Source organism: Triturus cristatus, chromosome 1_1 (genome assembly GCF_964204655.1).
Source record: "Triturus cristatus chromosome 1_1, aTriCri1.1, whole genome shotgun sequence".
Classification (NCBI taxonomy): Eukaryota; Metazoa; Chordata; class Amphibia; order Caudata; family Salamandridae; genus Triturus; species Triturus cristatus.
Window position 1 is genome coordinate 937,208,795 of NC_140579.1, and position 14,221 is coordinate 937,223,015.

The following is a 14,221-nucleotide window of genomic DNA, read 5'->3' on the forward strand; positions in this document are numbered from 1 at the left end:
TTTGGACATGTGCTTTTTTAAGAATCTGAAAAGTGGATTCAAAATGTGTCAGTCTGTAAAAGTACTTTTCACTTGCCTAAAAAGTAGTAGAAAGTATGCTTTGCAATTGGCAAAGAAATTTCGTTTTCTGTCTAATTTCAAAGCATGACTTTGTGTGCACACAGGAATTGTTTTTAGATATTTAATTTGTGAAGGTGTTATTGTGATTTTCATTTATAGGAAAGGGGTTTATAGTATTTTAAGATTTCTAAAGAACATAAAAAATGTAGTAATATATTTAAATAAAATAAAGAATTTTTTTTTTAGTTTTTTTCAGGTATTGCTGAAGAGCAGTGAACAAAATTTAAGATGCCTACAAAATCCAGAGTAAAGAAAGACCACAAAAAAAACCTATATTTGAAGACAACTGGAGGACCTAAGTTAGTTGGAGATGCTCATGTTGGGAAAAAGAAAAAATCTTCTGGTAAGCAGACAAAAGATTTTTTAAAGACCATATTCAAAAAAAGGAAAAATGTACAAAATGTCTGTACTGAAAAGAATGTTTTCACTAGAAAAGGACAGGAAAAATTGAGAATTTAGTTAATGCAAATATACCTTCTGCAACTAAAAAGATTAACTTAAACAGAAAAACAGCGTTTAAAGAGATACGTAGAAAAATGTTTCAGAGAAGAGTTATGTCCAATTTGATAAAGGATGTGAAGAAATATAAGCAAAAGGCTAAATTTTACAAGAGAAAAAAAGAAATTGAAGCCATTGCAGCAAAGGCATTAGAATTAAAAAGGAAACTATTCATTTTAATTTTAAATAGGATGCGTACATTAGATAAAATGGTTAATGTACTGAAATCACAAAGCAAAAGGAAAAGAGTAGTGAACAGAACAAACTTTTGTAAAGTGTTTTTAGGAAAATGGATGCATAGTTCAAGTAGTGAACCTTTTTCTAATGAAGAGAGCTATTTTCAAAGTAATAGTTTGCTGCATGCAGTTGACACCAGAGGTCGTGCTTACGAAGTGAAAAATGGTTGCATAATGGAGAAGGAGATAATGGTTCCAAGAGATGAGGTACAAGTGATGGCGGATGAGGCTATGGGGAGACGTCCTAAAGCCCCAGTGTACACTTGGAATTGTCGTAGTATTTGCACTGTGCGTCAGGAATCTATTGATAAATTTCGTGAGTTTCTAAGAGAATATAGTAAAAAAAAGTGTAAAACAGAAGATTAAGGTGCTTCAAAGTCTAGATCCATGCAGAGTGAGAGAGAATACTGGTTTGCAGGGTCATTCTCTGGCTTGTCTATCTAGAAAAGTGTGTAATAGTGTTTTCCATCATTTTAGAATGCTGGCTGTTCATCATACTGAAATGAGAAAGTTTGTGAGACGGTTGTATTTTGCTAAAAGTCCAGCAATAAAGTTAGATGAATTGAATAGGGCTCTGTTCCGTGGGTCAGTATCAGATGTAGAGAAGGTTGTTGATGAAATTCAGTTTTGTTACTTTGGTCCTGAACAAAACAGTGCAGAAAAGGACACAGTAAATGACGAAGAAGTGGAAGAGAATGTAGAACCATTTGTAAGTAAGACATTTAATGATCACATAACAAAATTTGAAAAAATCTCTAATGAAAGACCAAATATTACTTGTATTTGTTGCCGCAGAACTCATTATAGAAAACAAACCAGGTATGTTGATCTCTATAGAAAAAGTGAAAATGAAGATAATTATAAGTGGAAGGATTTTGCCACATATATATTTCTTGAAAATTGTTTTGAATTGGGTGAAGTTCAGCGTATTTGTAAATACTGTTACAACAAATTAGAAGAAAATAGAATGCCGACCAGAGCTGTACATAATAATTTAGAATTGGATGTTATTCCTGCCGAACTTTCTGAATTAAATACTTATGAGTCTATACTTATTCAATGTGTTCATCCGTTCCAGACCATAGTACGTATGGAGCCCAAAACTGGTAAATTACCTCCTTCAGATTTACTGAGAGGTTTAAAAGGTAGAGTGGTGTATTTGCCCTTGGATTTGAAAAAAAATATGGAAACTATTGATGCAGATACTTTGGAAACTGAACCATTAGTTATTCTGGTTAATGGTGTACCTACAAAGAATAAGAAGATTTGGCAGGAGCTGGTAGATGTACGGAAAGTACAAAGAGCAAATTTGTATTTGAAAAGGAATAACAAATGGTATGAATCAATTTATATAGAAGAAGAAGAAGAAGAAGATTTACAAGAAGACACAGAAACACCAACTGGACAAATTGAAAAAGTGGACAAGTCAAAGGAAGAAGAAATTTATGAACATTTTAGCATACATCCTCTTCATTCAAAAGAAGTTATGGGAGACAATATTGATCTGTTTCAGATGAAGAAAGCAAAAGGAACTCCCGTGAGTGTATGGGAGGAGAGCTTGGAAGCTCGATGTTTTCCCCAGCTGTTTCCTAAAGGAAAAGGAGGACGATACGATGAACGTCCAGAACAGATTCCAGCTTCTGAGTATCGGACTACAAGACTATATGCAGAAGATCCAAGATTTTGACAAAATATTCCTTATTTGTTCCATCTTTTATTTGAAAGCGACTTGTCTGCATTATCATATGCAGTAAATCACATTTTAAAAAGTGGAGTACATTTACAAAATGTGTCTGCTAAGGATTTTATGGAGAAAGTGCAGCACCGAGATGATCATTTGGAAACACAACTGATCAATCTGATGGCTTGTCAGCGTGGGACAAATGAATATTGGTACCGACGCCATGGTGAATTAAAATGCATGTTACGGAATTTAGGAATACCAACATGGTTCGTTACCATAAGCTGTGCTGAGTACGCTTGGGATGATTTACTGGATTTTCTACGAGAGGCAAATTCAAACATTAAAAACATCGAATACAAGACAGCAGGAGAACTGTGCTCATTGGATCCGGTTAATGTTTGCAGATATTTCAATCATAGATTTGAGGCTATGATGTCCTTCATCTGCAATAAAAAAAATCCACCTCTAGGAGAAGTAGTGGATTTCTTTTGGAGAAAAGAGTACCAGGCAAGAGGTGCTCCTCATATTCATATGCTGTTGTGGATCAAGGATGCCCCAAAGTTTGGAACAGATGCTGATGAAGCAGTGTTATCTTACATTGAAGAATATGCAACATGTGCTATACCAAAAAGCACAGAAGAGAAAAAGTTAAAGGAGCAAGTTTTACGTTTCCAAAGTCATCGGTGTGGAAAATACTGTCGACGGAAATACAAGAGCAAAGATAAATACTACACTAAATGTCGATTTGGATTTCCTAGACCTGTTCTTTCAAATGGAAGAGTAAACAGTTTTATGTCATCTGTGAGACATACTATCACAAGAAAATCACCTAAGAATACCTACAACCTTAAAAGAAAAGAAGAATCAAAAAATATAAATGACTACAACCCAGTCATTTTATCCATGTGGAATGCTAACATGGATATACAGTATGTAGCTGACAATTCCATTGCTGTTGCTCGATATGTAACGTCTTACATTACGAAATCTGAAAAAACTGAATTGAAGGAAATGTGGGAAGAGATTTCTCACGAGAAGACTGTCAGTAAGAAGCTGTACAGTTTCAGTTTAAAGATGTTATCGCATCTAGAAATTGGATCCTACGAATGTTCAGATAGGTTATCTTCTGCAAGTCTCTACTCGAAATCAAGAAGAATAATTTGGGCAAGTTTAGGCCTTGCAGCAATGAGAAATCGGGTACTGAAATCTGTTGGAGAAATTGAATATTTGGCCGAGAATGACCCAGAAAGTACAGATATTTTGAAATCAAACATGTTGGACACATATTACCCAAAGAGAAGTCATCATCTGGAGAACCTGTGTCTTTATGAAGTGCTGCAGAACTACATTTATTCACGGAAAGCCGCAGAAGACATCAACAATGGAAAATATAAAGTCATTGGTGAGGAAGGATGTTTGGTGAAGCAAACAAAAGGAAGTTTGATAAATCACAGGAAGCTGAGTTGCGACAGTACTGACAAAAAGGAATTTTACTACTTGGCTCTTTTACAGCTGTTTAAACCATGGCGTACAGAGGATGAACTACTGGGAGAATTTCAAAGCTATGAAGATTCTTTTAATGCTTGCAGACAGCATACAATGCAGTACATTCTCAACGTATCTGCAAATGTTAAATGAAGAAATTGAACAGGAAACTACAATTGCAGCAGAAGTAGCTAGAGACAGTTCTCAGGACAGCCAAAGTTCAGGAACACTCAGTCAAGATCCCCTAGGACAACCAATCGTTGAAAATGAAGCATCAATAGCCATGAATGAAGTGGAAACGGCTATGAATCAAGCTCAAGAAGAATTTATAGACTTACAAAATTTGGAAAGACAACTGAACGAAGAGCAGCAACAAATTTATGAAGAGATCAGAAACAAAATTGATCACGGATTTCTACATGAAAAAAAAGAGTGCTCATGCACATCATTTCATCCAATCAGGATGTATGTAAGTGGACAAGCTGGAACTGGAAAAAGTTTCTTAATAAAAGTCATCAGAAGCTACCTACAGCAAAAAACGGATTCTACTTTGTCTTGTGTGGTTACTGCTGCAACTGGGTTAGCAGCATATAACATAAAAGGAATCACCTTACATCGTTTGCTAATGTTACCAGTGGAGCATGAGAACAAAATACAATACAACAAGCTAACTGGAGAAGCATGCTTGGAAGTTTCAAGAGTATTGAAGAAGATGCAAGTTCTCATTATTGATGAGGTGAGCATGGTATCAAACTTAATGCTTGCCTTTGTGCATTTAAGAATGCAGCAAATTCTAAGGACAGACTATGACGTGTTATTTGGTGGAAAACATGTCATAGTTTTTGGGGATCTTCTACAGCTTACTCCAGTTAAAGGACAACCAGTGTTTAATACTGTGACACATGAAGACACAAAGAAGTCATTGGGAAGCATCGGTAATGCAAATATTTGGTCCTTCTTTGAGTACAAGGAACTCACTACCAATATGAGACAAGCAAACGATGAAGAATATGGAAGTATTCTGAAAGATATCAGAATTGGACTACTCACTGAAGCTGGCACAAAAGCATTACAGAGTCGGTTGCTACATAATTTATTTCCAAAGGAAGAAATAGTTGCAGAGAAGATATACAAGAACATTGCAGAAAAGAAAAGTGTCATCTGCTTAATGCCAACTCTACGTGAATGCTCAATATTCAATGAGGAGCTTTTGAAATTGGAAAAGGAAGATATCAGGAACTTGGAAGCAGTGGACAAAATTGAGGATGGAAGAATTACTATCACATTAACAAGCACACTGAAAAATAAATTGGATTCACTAGAGAAGAACATTTCCAAAACAGCTGGATTAGAAAAAAATCTATATGTTTGCATGAACTGTAGAATATTTTTAAGGAGAAATTTGGATGTTGAAAAAGGTTTAGTTAATGGAGCTATGGGAAGAGTTGTGGGTTTTATTAATTATCAGAAAAAAGATGGAATTGAATGTTTAAAAATAAAATTTGATCAGATAGAAGAAGTTAAAGATATTTGTCGTTGTTCACTTCGTTTCATGCTTGTGAAAGACTTATATGTACGTAGGAAGCAGTTTCCGTTTTCTCTAGCATATGCTGTAACTATTCACAAGTCTCAAGGATTGACTGTAGATTGTGCATTTGTGAACATTGGTTCAACTGTGTTCAAAGAAGGTATGGCATATGTTGCTTTGTCACGAGTGAAAACATTATCAGGTTTATTCATGATAGACTTTGATGACTCAAAAGTTAGTGCTGATACAAATTGTGTAAAGGAGTATAATAGATTAAGAAGAAGCTATGCTCCTCATTTAGGTCAGTATCCTGTGTTGGAGAAACGTGTAGTTTCTTGTAAAAGGAGAAATGAGAATATCTGTAATGAAGATGTAGAGAGGAGGAAAAAAAAGAGGAGTGATGTAATTGCAAGCAAAAAGAAAAAGGAAAATGAAGAACAGGTTGTAGGATGTCATTTTGAAAATAGCTCTGGTGTCAACTGCTACGCTAATGTAGTGCTGAATGTTGCATTTTATCTGGAAAGTGTGTAAGAGCAGATAATAGTAAATCAGGGAAAAAGATTCTGTTCTGAGTTGAGTCTCCTTTTTCAAAAGCTGAGTAATGATAAAACTCAAATAGAAAGTGCTACTGAAATTAGAAAACTTTTAGATGTATGTTCAGGACGAACACAGTTTTCTCAAAATGTACAGCAAGACGCACAGGAATTCCTGATGTTTTTTCTTCAGGTACTGGAAGAAGAAGGGGTTCCAATTGAAAATTTATTTGGTCTCTCTTATAAATGGGAACATAGTTGTGAAAACTGTTATAATATATGTGGCTCTAATGTTGATTCTGAAAGGTTTATTTATTTAACATTGCCAGAAAGTAAAACAGTCACTTTTGCTAAATTAGTTAAAGATGCTAATCATAGCATGGAATGCAGTGAGTGTCAATCTGACATGTTTTCAACGTTAATTTTAAAAGAATACGGACAGTATGTAATTTTAATGATGCAACGCTGTAAAGCTGATGGTTCAAAATTAGATACTTTAATAAAGAAGTTTACAGGACAGCAATTATCAATTTCAGGAAAAACTTTTGTAACAGTTGCAATAATTTTCCATGATGGACCTACTGTAACTTATGGTCATTAGACAGTTTATCTTAAAAGTGAAAAAGGCTGGACACTGTGTAATGATTCCCAATTGATTTTTAAGCAACGTTTGCCTTTTGATTTAGCAAATTCCTATCTAATCTTCCTGAAACCAAAATTTTAGAGAGACTTGGCAAGATCTGTACAAAACAATTTTACCATTTTATTGGATTACCATTGGAATTTTTAAAAAAAATGATTTTACAAATTATCATTTGGCCTAATGGAAAGGTAACCAATTGTAATGTGGACTTTTTCAATTTTTAATGAAACTTTGGAAAACCAAAAATTTAGAAAAAATCGGTAACATCTGCACAATTTAAATTTTGGAATGTTATTGGATTGCCATTGGAAATTTATTCCAAAAAGATTTTTAAAATTACTATTTGGCCATGCGGAAAGGTAAACAATTCTATTGTGGACTTATTTAATTATTAATTAATCGTTCGGAAACCAAAATGTTACAGACAATCGGTGAGATCTGTACAATTTAAACTTTAGATTTTTATTGGATTACCATTGGAAATTTAATCAAAAAAGAATTTTAAAATTACTATTTGGCCTAAAGGAAATGGAATCAGATGTATTGTGGAGTTATTTGAGATATATTTTTGTGATTATACTTCTGAAACAAAAATGTCAGACGGTATTTTAAAGAAATAAGTATTGATATTAGATGATATTTTTTAAGAATATTATGCATTTCTATAAAGTTATGTTTATGCAAAAAGAGATTGTGGGCTTGTTTAAAACAATCTTTGAGATTGTAAATTTTTTTTTTGCCCGCTGTTAAATGATGAATGCAATTGCTTTCACAATTTATAGTGAAATGCAATATATTCTGAAAACAGCAAAAAAAAGGCAAATTTTTTTTTTGAAAAATATGTAAATATGTGTACTGTATTATGAAATGTTTTATTAAATATTACTACTTTTTTCTTTTTTTTCAGATTGAGATAGAAAATTTTCGAAAACTAGAACCATTTTTAAAGCAATTAAAATTAAATTTAAATTAATAAATATTTTTTTGAGTGGGTATGGTAAGTCAAAAATTTCATGGTCCCTTTTTTCCACTTCTCCACAATCACATTTTCAGTTTTTCATTGTAGTCTCTCAAGGACCTTGTAATGTGATAATTGATTTTTAGTGTTTTTAAAAAAAAAAAAATAATAATTACGCGTACCGTACGCGTACGGTAAAAAAAAAATCAAAAAAAAGTTTTAAAAACATATATAAAAAATAGATGAAAGGTAAGGTTGGCTCTTACAAGAGCCGTTGTGTTCATGCAGGGACAGAGGAAAGAAAGATTGGGAATATTAGTCGGTACGACAAATGTGCTGATCTATTTTATTGTTCACTAGGGAAACACTGGTCTCCCTATGACAAATTAGATCATGACAAGTGGCGCACCGTATTTCAACCCTCAAAAAACGAGGGTTTGTTTCCAGAGGAGAAGAAAAAGGAGATGCTCCCACCACAGATGAAGGGCTCACCTGACCTGCAGAAGAACGGCTCGGCCCTGCAGATGATGGACCAGGCTGAGCTGCTGTGGATGTGCTTGGTTGACTTACTGAAGGGTTACCTTCAGTATGTCGAGCATGTGTCCTTCTGTGTACATCTTTAAGGTGTCTCAACATGGTTTGATTCCCGAAGGAATACTTCTTGTTGGGATTCCCTCTTGAAAGTACACGGCCACACAGCTTACAAGTCACTAAGGGTGCATTTACCTTTTTCTTGTCCTCTGGAAAAGTAAAATACTCCCATATGAAAGAGGTCTTTTCTTTCCTCCTTCTCTGCCTCAAGGTAGTGCTGCTAGCCTCACTCTCAGAAGAGCTCTGCTGTTCTGCCATCGTATCACAAAGACAACCCAGCTCCTTCTCCTAAGGGATCACAAGCAGAAATGAGGGGAATGGGTGTGGTGTAGGAGAGTTCTTGAACTGAAAGTAGTTTCAACCAATCAAAAGTTGTGTTTCATGATCACATGACCCACCGTGCGCGTACGTTACGCTTACGGTGCGCTTACGGTGCGCTTACGGCAAAAGTACGCATGCGCGTAAAAAAGACACGCACTCGCGCGCATGCGCATAACAGTCACTCCCCAACACTTCCGCGTAACGTGCGCGTGTAGCGTACACGCGTACGCGCCCCACGCGCAGTATGCGCGGCTACGCAAATTGCGTAACTATACGCAAACAGAGTAGATAAATTACGGACATTGCGTAAACCGTACGCTTACCGTAAGCTTACCGTACGCGCACTAAAAAAAAAAATATATATATATATATATTTTCAAAGTTATACTAATATATCTTACCTGTTTGGTAAAAAAAAAAAAGAGAAAACTTGAAATATTGCAGATTTTTTAGAAAAAAAACTGTGTTTTAAGAGAATAAAAAGTAAAAAAAAAACTTGTTTTTTTTTTTTAAAAAAAAACACACATTTAATATAAGAATTTATTTAAAAAAAATCATAAAAAATCAATAAAAAAAAATATGGGAATCACATATGTTATAGCTAAGAATTAGCATTTAAAAAACCATACAAATTCACTGAAAAAACCATGGGTTTCACACACGTTATAGTTAGAAATTAGCATTTAAAAAACCTTGCAAATTCACTGAAAAAACCATAGGTTTCACACATGTTATAGTTAGGAATTAGCATTTAAAAAACCTTGCAAATTCAGTGAAAAAACCATAGGTTTCACACACGTTATAGTTAGGAATTAGCATTTAAAAAACCTTGCAAATTCAGTGAAAAAACTATAGGTTTCACACACGTTATAGTTAGCTGGACATTTCACTCGTAAAAAACCAATGAAATTTCCCCGTTATAGTTAGTTAAGCTAACTATAACTCGCGCGCCCGCAATGCACTGCTGATGACGTCACATATTACATCACTCATGACATGGTCAGTGACATCACTCATGACATCACTGATGACATTTCAAATGACATCACTGATGACATCACTGATGACATCATCCATGTGATAGAGTGGCAGACCTCCTCTCACCCTAATATAACCTTTGATACACACATTCAAAAATAGAGACTGAAATTTTCAAAAAAATGGACATACCAATACCAATTACAACAACCTCTTCAATAATTCTAAGATCCACATAAACATCCACTTATTCACCAACAGTCCTGTACAGTCACTCATTCGTGTACTCACACATCATATGTACTCATACACCTATACATCCTGTTACACAACACCACTCATCCATAGAGTTACTCACACACAGTCACTCATGCTAATAAAGAATCAAACATCCATTTACTTGCATATACAGTTATACACACACCACCACACTTACTTCTACGGAAACTTACACATACTTAGTCTTTTAAACAATCACTTATAGAAACACATACTTATTCATACAGGAACTCTTTCAATCTCTCACTCTCACATACACTCACTTATATACACCAATAGTCACATATGCTGTGTTGCAAGTTTCTTGCACATTCATCAAATGGCACCAAACATATTAGTGAAACAAAAAATGCTCATCCTATAGAAGCTATGACCTAACTGTAACTACAAAGTGGTTACTATCACTGCGTAATATATATGTATGTGGAAAACCTCTGAAATTAGATAGTTAGGCTTTACAACGCACATAACACATGAAATAAATCACTCTATGCTGTGTTGTTCTCTACTTCAGTGTTTTTGTGTGTGTGGCATTGGCACTGGGGTGTTTTTTGCATAGCAGACCACTGTGAGTTATGTTGTGTTTGTTGTGAAATATAACTGGCGAATTTCAGTGACTTTACACATTCGAGCCTAAAACACAACTCACTTTTAAACTGTGTTTTTTCCAGTGAATTTCATTGTTGATGCTTTACTATATTTTGAATCCACCAAGGCCACGTACAACTAAGCTTCAGCCTTTGGTCACATGCAGCATGGGTTGGTGTAAAGATCTGCAATCAACCCAGTGTGCCCGCACAACCATCAGCCTTGCACAGCAGACGTTGGGCTTCTACCTCCTGCCTTCCACGAAAAGACATACTCTTATTTTACTGTTTGGCTTTGTATATTGGGTTTTTATTTATTACAGTGGTTGAAACTTGTGAGCAGGATGCAAGCACAAAATGTCCATCCATTGCAATACCAAACAAGCATTTGCAATTCAATAGGTCTCGCATTTGTGAGAGTTTAAGCGATTGGCATTGTAAATGACAATGCCTTTTATTTATATTTTAAAAACCAAAACATAAATAAAAGGCATTGTTATTTACAATGTCAATAGCTCAAACTCATGTAAATGCGAGACCTATTGCATTGCAAATGATAGAAGATCGCATTACTGAATGGGTAATGGGTCACTGGGGGGTAAATGTAAAGTGCAAGATTATTGCGGTAGCATTGTGACTAGAGTGAAAACTGTATGCATGCTATGCGTTTAATGCATCGTTTTTTAGGTATCGGCTTGATACGATCACACTGATTGTAAATAGGCACATCGAAATCTAAGGAGCATGGGCACAGAATGGAGGATAAAGGCCCGGATGTGAGGGAAGGAGTAAATGAAGGCGTAGCAAAAATGTGTGGGGTAAGTCGGTGTAAACGAACATGTGAGGTGTATAAAAAAGGGTTTAGCGGTGTATGTGGGGTATGTAAAGTATGGAAGGTAAAATTATGTATTGTACACAAAGCAAAAGATTCATAGCGTATTATCAAATGGGTATGACGCTAATGCAGGTTCGAATGTTATAGGTTAAGAGTGTTGGTATTGCAATGGCGTTAGTTGAAAAATGGCTGCTTGTGGAGTGACCTGCAGTAACATGTAATAAACGGAGGATAAGGCTGGTGGGCAGAGGAAAAGAGCAAGGAGTGAACAGAAAATTGTGTATTTGCAGTAGAAATTAAGTTATAAGGTAGCAAAAAGTGTTTAGGGTGCGTGTAGTGCCTGTAGGTGTATAAAGAGCAAAATAACTTTTAAGGAAGAAAATTAAATGTGTAGGAGCCTATTAGCATGTGGGTACCACTACTGTGCAGGGAAATGGCCCGTTTGGATCAGCAGGAATAAAGTAGTATAGCGTGTGTGTATACCCATGCCGTGCTGTCACTAGTTTTTGTACTGAACATAAAGCGCGGTATGCATATCACAAATGGGTAGTATCTACTGCGTGTGGTAATAGTTTACTATAATGATATTGGCATAGCATTGGCAGTTTTGAGATAGTTGCTTGTGTAGACGAGCAGCAACTTGTAATTGAGGGAGGAGGGGTACAACAGGGGAAGGCAAAAAGTGAAGGGCAAACTGTTGTGTGTGAGCACGTAATTTTCCTATGAGGTGGGGAAAAGTTCTGTAGTGTATATATGTGGGTTATGGTAAGTATGAAGGGGAAAATTAATTCCTGATGTTGTAATTAAATGTGTAGCAACCAATTAGCATGTGGTAGAAGCACCCAGCGGAATAATGCTAGTGTTGCATTAGCAGCTTAAAAACAGCACAGCGTTTGTGTATACGTATGCCACGCTCTGCCTACCACCAACATATACCTGAAGGCGCCCCCTCCGTGTGTTGTACGAAAACACTGATGTGAATAATTTGGCTTAGCAGCGATTTGGAGCAGGGGGTGCTTTGCCCTTAATGGCCGAACAACCTGTTTCTAGTATAAATTACATTTGTAGGTAGAGTAAGTTCTACTATGGGAGAAATTAGGTTATGGTGCAAGGGGCACTAATTTTAGCAGGTAAGGAAGAAGCAAGGATAGACTTACTCTTAGGAGAAATGGGAAGAGTGGGCGGGGAAGAAGGTTTTTAAAAGGTGTATTAATACAGGGCTGAGGGGGCAAAGCTTAATGAGGCAGAATACGGAGTCAGACCCAGAAATGTGTTGTTCATAGGGTTCCCGCTAGAGCGTAGCGTTGATAATGTGTAAGCATGTGGCATGCCTTTTTTGGGGGTAAAGGGAGGGGGGGGGTTGTGCTAAATATGGGGCTCCGGCTTTGTAGTGTCCACAGTTTATAAAACTGCACTAGAGTACAATTGGCCTATAAGTGTGAAATTCTATCAATGAGGAAAAAATGAAAGGTGCAGAAGCCAATTAAATGAGGGGAGTGATACTCTATGGGAGAATGTTTATTGTGGGTTAGTGGCTTAAAACTGCTACAGCGTTTGTTGATACCTGTACGACCTTTTGATCAGCAGTAGAAAATGTTCAAGGAGGGATAACATGGGGGAGGTCAAAAGCAAGTGAAGGGCGAACAGATTCATGTGGCAAGGCGCCTAGATGGTGCGAAAGATAAAATTTGGGAAACAGCGTTTGAAGCAGCCTAAAAGGGCTGGGGAGTATGTGTTTAAGGCGACTGTGTATAGTCACAGGGGCGTGTGACTAGCAGCAATTGTGTGAAGGGAGGAGGGGCTGAGCCAAGGAGAGTTAGGGTGTGCGCAAAGGGAAACAGAAATGTGTGGGGGGTAAAACCCCCCAAATTATACAGCAATGTAAGGAGAATAAGGACACTGTAAGGCATGTGTGTGAGCAGTAAACAGTTTGCAAGAGAATTATAGGTAGTAAGGACTAATATACGGGGAAGAGTGCATTAGTAGATGGATAGTGTGGCGCTGTGGGCTTATGCTTTTGCGCAAGATTATTGCAGTAGCAGAGTGCAGAGATGATAAACTGTATGTGTGCTGTATGTCTAATGCAGTGTATGCGGGTTGCGGCTAGTGATCCTTACGCTGTTTGGAATATAGACAGTGCAATGTACCCAACAGAGGCAAAGAATGGAGCGAGGAAGGAGTGGGTGGGAATGAAAGAGGGAACGGAGGTGGATTTAAAGGGTTTTGCGGGTTGCAGCTTGATATGTTAACACTGTTTGTAATAGTCACATTCCAATGTAACCAACACGGTCGCAGAATGGAGGGAGGAAGGAGTGGGTGGGAGGGAAAGAACGAGCGGAGGTGGTTTTAAAGTATGTGCGGGAACCTGATGTAAGTCACCGCGTGAGATACATAAGAATAGGTAGTAACGGCAAATACACGGCACAAGAGCGCATTAGTAGATGGGCAGTGTGACGCTGCGGGCTAATGCTGTGCGCAAGCTTATTGCGGTACCAGAGTGCGAAAATAAATAACTGTGCGCACCAGCAGCAACTTGTAATTGAGGGGTTGGAGGGGTCAGGGAACGGAGGTGGATTTAAAGGGTTTTGCGGGTTGCAGCTTGATATGTTAACACTGTTTGTAATAGTCACATTCCAATGTAACCAACACGGTCGCAGAATGGAGGGAGGAAGGAGTGGCTGGGAGGGAAAGAACGAGCGGAGGTGGTTTTAAAGTATGTGTGGGAACCTGATGTAAGTCACCGCGGGAGATACATAAGAATAGGTAGTAACGGCAAATACACGGCACAAGAGCGCATTAGTAGATGGGCAGTGTGACGCTGCGGGCTAATGCTGTGCGCAAGCTTATTGAGGCACCAGAGTGCGAAAATAAATAACTGTGCGCACCAGCAACAACTTGTAATTGAGGGTTGGAGGGGTCTGACAGGGGAAGGGGAATCAAGTATT